Genomic DNA, 6,000 nt, shown 5'->3' with positions numbered 1-6,000 from the left:
GGTGTTGATTAATTTTAATGCATGTTCATGACTATTGTCACTCTCTAGCTGGTCGCTTTCTAGTCTCTTTCTAGCCTTCACTTGTACTAAGCGGGAATACTGCTTGTGCATCCAATTCCATAAACCCCAAGGTTATTCCATATGAGTCCACCATACCTACCTATATATGGTATCTACCCACCATTCCAAGTAAATTTGTATGTGCCAAACTCTAAACCTTCAAATAAACATTCTGTTTTGTATGCTCGAATAGCTCATGTATCAACTAGGGCTATATGTATCCTCCATGCTTGGCGGGTTATTCTCAAGAGGAGTGGACTCTGCTCCTTACTCACGAGAAAATGGCTGGTCACCGGGATGCCTAGTCCCATGCTCAAATCAAATCAAAATAATTGCAAACAAAACTACCCCGGGATTGTTGTTAGTTGGAGGCACTCGTTGTTTCGGGCAAGCCATGGATTGATGCTTATTGGTGGTGGGGGAGTATAAACTTTACCATTCTGCTTGGGAACCGCCTATAATGTGTGTAGAATGGAAGATGTCGAGATCTCTCGGTTGTTATGTTGACAATGAAAGTATACAGCTCAAAATATTATTCATCTCTATTTCAAAACCGAGCTCTGGCACCTCTACAAATCCCTGCTTCCCTCTGGGAAGGGCCTATCTATTTACTTTTATGTTGAGTCATCATCCTCTTATTAAAAAGCACCAGTTGGAGAGCACCGCTGTCATTTGCATCCATTACTATTAGTTTACATTGAGTATGACTTGACTGGATCTCTTTTACCATGAATTACAATGTCTAGTCAGTCCTTGATCTTTAAAGGTGCTCTGCATTTATGTTTTGCGGCCTCAGAAAGGGCTAGCGAGATACCATCTTGTTATATCGTATTATGATTGTTTTGAGAAAGTGTTGTCATCCGAGATTTATTATTATTGCTCGCTAGTTGATTATGCCATTGATATGAGTAAACATGAGACCTAAATGTTATTGTGAATATGGTTAGTTCATAATATTTGCTGAAAACTTGAATGCTGGCTTTACATATTTACAACAACAAGAGCAAACAGAGTTCGTAAAAGTTTTTCTTTATCACTTTCAGTTTATCAACTGAATTGCTTGAGGACAAGCAAAGGTTTAAGCTTGGGGGAGTTGATACGTCTCCGTCATATCTACTTTTCCAAACATGTTTGCCCTTGTTTTGGACTCTAACTTGCATGATTTGAATGGAACTAACCCGAACTGACATTGTTTTCAGCAGAATTGCCATGGTGTTATTTTTGTGCTGAAATAAAAGTTCTCGGAATGACCTGAAAATCAACGGATATTATTTTTGTAATATATAAAAAATACTAGAAGAAGAATCCACGTCAGGGGGCCCACACCCTGTCCACGAGGGTGGGGGGGCGCCCCCTGCCTCGTGGACCCACTGACGCTCCACCGGCCTCAACTCCAACTCCATATATTCGTGTTCGGGGAGAAAAAAATCAGAGAGAAGGATTCATCACGTTTTACGACACGCAGCCACCGCCAAACCCTAAAATCTCTCGGGAGGGCTGATCTGGAGTCCGTTCGGGGCTCCGGAGAGGGGAATCCGTCGACATCATCATCATCAACCTTCCTTCATCACCAATTTCATGATGCTCACCGTCGTGCGTGAGTAATTCCATCGTAGGCTTGCTGGACGGTGATGGGATGGATGAGATTTATCATGTAATCGAGTTAGTTTTGTTAGGGTTTAATCCCTAGTATCCACTATGTTCTGAGATTGATGTTGCTATGACTATGCTATGCTTAATGCTTGTCACTAGGGCCCAAGTGCCATGATTTCAGATCTAAACATGTTATGTTTTCATGAATATATGTGAGTTCTTGATCCTATCTTGCAAATCTATAGTCACCTATTATGTGTTATGATCCGTTAACCCCGAAGTGACAATAATCGGGACCATTACCTGTGATGACCGTAGTTTGAGGAGTTCATGTATTCACTATGTGTTAATGCTTTGGTCCGGTACTCTATTAAAAGGATGCCTTAATATCCCCTAGTTTCCAATAGGACCCCGCAGCCACGGGAGGGTAGGACAAAAGATGTCATGCAAGTTCTTTTCCATAAGCACGTATGACTATATTCGGAATACATGCCTACATTACATTGATGAACTGGAGCTAGTTCTGTGTCATCCTATGTTATAACTGTTACATGATTGATCGCATCCGACATAATTCTCCATCACTGATCCATTGCCTATGAACTTTTCATATATTGTTCTTCGCTTATTTACTTTTCCGTTGCTACTGTTACAATCACTATAAAACCCCAAAACATTACTTTTGCTACTGTTACCACTACTATCATATTACTTTGCTACTAAAAACTTTGCTGCAGATATTAAGTTTCTAGGGTCGTTGAATTGACAACTCAGCTGCTAATACTTGAGAATATTCTTTGGCTCTCCTTGTGTCGAATCAATAAATTTGGGCTGAATACTCTACCCTCGAAAACTGTTGCGATACCCTATACTTGTGGGTTATCAATGGTAGAGAAGCTATCTCTCACCACAAGACTACATCCACATCCTTATTATATCCAATGGTTCAACAACATCGGCAAGGTTAAGGTAACACGTATTGGTCGTGTGCATTTTAGTATCTCTACATATGCTGATTATGTTGATTGTGATGTGGTACCCATGCAAGCATTTCCTTATTACCTCGTAGACCATGGCAATTTGATAAAAATTCTGTACACTATGGTAGAAACAATAAGTATACTCTTGTTAATAAGGATAAACATATTACTTTGCTTCCTATGACTCTTGATTCCATTTTGAAAGATGATATTAATAGAGCTAATAAAGCAAAACAGGAGCAAAACAAGAGTGAAAATCAGATTGTGGCAAAAGAATTTGAGCAACAAATGGATCCTAATAATAAGCCATCTTGTGTTGCTTATGAAATTAAATTGAAAAGTGCATGTTTACTTGCCACCAAATCTGATATTGATGATCTAGATTTCAGCAAATCTGTTTGCTATGCTTTTGTGTGCAAAGAGGCATTATTTTCATTCGAGCACATGCCTTCCTTTTTTCCTCCTGCTGTTACTAACATTTTTCAGGAGTTCGCTGACGTCTTTCCACAAGATGTGCCACCGGGATTACCACCTATTCAAGGGATTGAGCAACAGATTGACTTAACTCCCGGTGCTTCGCTACCGAACCGTGCACCATACCATACCAATCTAGAGGAGAGGAAGGAGATTATGCATTGAGTCCAGGAGCTTCTCGACAAAGGTTATATATGCGAATCCCTTAGTCCTTGTGTTGTTCCTATTATTCTAGTGCCGAAAAGGATGGTACATCGCGTATGTGTGTTGATTGATGAGGCATTAATAATATTACTATTTGTTATCGTCATCGTATTCCTAGGCTAGATGATATGCTTGATGTATTAAGTGGCTCCACAATATTCTGCAAAGATGATTTGCATAGTGGATACCATCAAATTTGTATGAAATTAGGAGACGAATGGAAAACGACATTTAAAACTAAGTTTGGTTTATATGAGTGGTTAGTCATGCCTTTTGGGTTAACTAGTGCACCTAGTACTTTCATGAGATTAATGAACGAAGTTTTACGTGCTTTCATTGGATGATTTGTGGTAGTCTATTTTGATGATATACTGATTTATAGCAAATCTTTGGGGGAACATTCGGAACATTTATGTGTTGTTTCTATTGCTCTACGTGATGCATGTTTGTTTGGTAACTTTGGGAAGTGCACCTTTTGCACCGACCGAGTATCTTTTCTTGGCTATGTTGTTACTCCGTAGGGAATTGAAGTTGATAAAGCCAAGATTGAAGCTATTAAGAGTTGGCCTCAGCCCAAAATGGTCACACAAGTGAGGAGTTTCCTTGGCCTCGCTGGGTTTTATAGGCGTTTTGTGAGAGATTTCAGCACCATTGCTGCACCTCTCACCGAGCTTACAAAGAAGGATGTGCCTTTTGTTTGGGGTACCGCATAGGAAGAAGCCTTCACGGTATTGAAAGATAAGTTGACACATGCTCCTTTACTCCAACTTCCTGATTTTAATAAGACTTTTGAGCTTGAATGCGATGCTAGTGGAATAGGATTAGGAGGTGTGTTATTACAAGATGGCAAACCTGTTTCTTATTTTTCTGAAAAATTGAGTGGGCCTAGTCTGAATTATTCTACTTACGATAAATAATTATATGCTCTTGTTCAAACTTTAAAGACATGCCAACATTATTTATGGCCCAAAGAATTTGTTGTACATTCTGATCATGAATCCTTGAAACATATTAAAAGTCAAGCAAAACTGACTCGCAGACATGCTAAATGGGTTGAATTCATTGAGACTTTCCCTTATGTCATTAAACACAAGAAGGGTGAAGAAAATGTTATTGTTGATGCATTGTCTCATCGCTATACTATGCTTTCAAAACTTGACTTCAGAATATTTGGTTTGGAGACCATCAAAGATCAATATGTGCATGATGTTGAATTTAAAGATATAATGCAGAATTGTAAAGAAGGAAGAACATGGAACCACTTCGTCATTAATGATGGAGTTGTGTTCCATGCTGACAAGCTATGCATTCCAGCTAGCTCTGTTCGTCTTTTCTTGTTGCAGGAGGCGCATGGAGGAGGATTAATGGGACACTTTGGCATCAAGAAGACGGAGGATGTACTTGCTACACATTTCTTTTGGCCAAAGATAAGACGGGATGTTGAGCGTTTTGTTGCTCGCTGCACTACATGTCAAAAAGCTAAGTCACGACTCAATCCTCATGCTTTATATATGCCTTTGCCTATACCTAGTGTTCCTTGGGAGGATATATCAATGGACTTTGTTTTAGGTTTACCTCAAACAAAGGAGGGGAGGGATAGCATATTTGTTGTCGTGGATAGATTCTCGAAAATGGCACACTTTATACCATGTCATAAAAGCGATGATGCTGTTAATGTTGCTGATTTGTTCTTTCGTGGAATTATTTGCTTGCATGGTGTGCCAAATACTATTTTTTTAGATCGTGATACTAAATTTCTTAGCCACTTTTGGAGATGTTTATGGGCTAAGTTGGGGACTATACTACTTTTTAGTACTACTTGTCACCCCCAAACTGATAGATAAACTGAAGTAGTCAATAGAACATTGTCTACTATGCTTAGGGCTGTTTTGAGAATAATAAGAAAATGTGGGAAGAATGCTTGCCTCATATTGAATTTGCTTATAATCGTTCATTGCATTCTACTACTAAGATGTGCCCTTTTGAAATTATGTATGGTTTCCTACCTCGTGCACCAGTTGATTTGTTGCCTCTTCCATCTTCGGAGAAGGTTAATTTTGATGCTAAACAACGTGCTGAATTGATCTTAAAAATTCATGAGTTAACTAAGGAAAACATTGAGCGTATGAGCTAAATATAAACTTGCCGGAGATAAGGGTAGAAAACATGTTGTGTTTGCACCTGGAGATTTTGTTTGGTTATATTTGCGGTAGGATAGATTTACTAATTTGCGTAAATCAAAGCTAATGCCACGTACTGATGGTCCTTTTAAGGTGTTAGAGAAAATATATGATAATGCATATAAACTTGAGTTTCCTGCAGATTTTGGGGTTAGTCCCTCTTTTAACATTGCACATTTGAAACCTTATTTGGGAGAGGAAGATGAGCTTCCATCGAGGATGACTTCAATTCAAGAAGGGGAGGATGACGAGGACATCAATACCATTGTTACACCCACAACCCCTACTGCTATACATACTGGACCAATTAGTAGAGCTCACGCATGCTAATTAAATTATCAGGTACTTTCGTTTCTTGGTAATGATTATAATGTTCATGAGAATATGATGCTGCCTAAATTGGATACATTTGTTTTGCTTACAAATGAAGGGTCTGGCATGGATAAGAGGGATGAACACTGGAGCAAGACCACGCATGGAGATGATGGCATGCGCAAGGGGACCAAGAA

The sequence above is a fragment of the Triticum dicoccoides genome, chromosome 6A (genome assembly GCF_002162155.2).
Source record: "Triticum dicoccoides isolate Atlit2015 ecotype Zavitan chromosome 6A, WEW_v2.0, whole genome shotgun sequence".
Classification (NCBI taxonomy): domain Eukaryota; kingdom Viridiplantae; phylum Streptophyta; class Magnoliopsida; order Poales; family Poaceae; genus Triticum; species Triticum dicoccoides.
The sequence above is the reverse complement of the archived record's forward strand: the minus strand, read 5'-3'. Positions refer to the sequence as shown.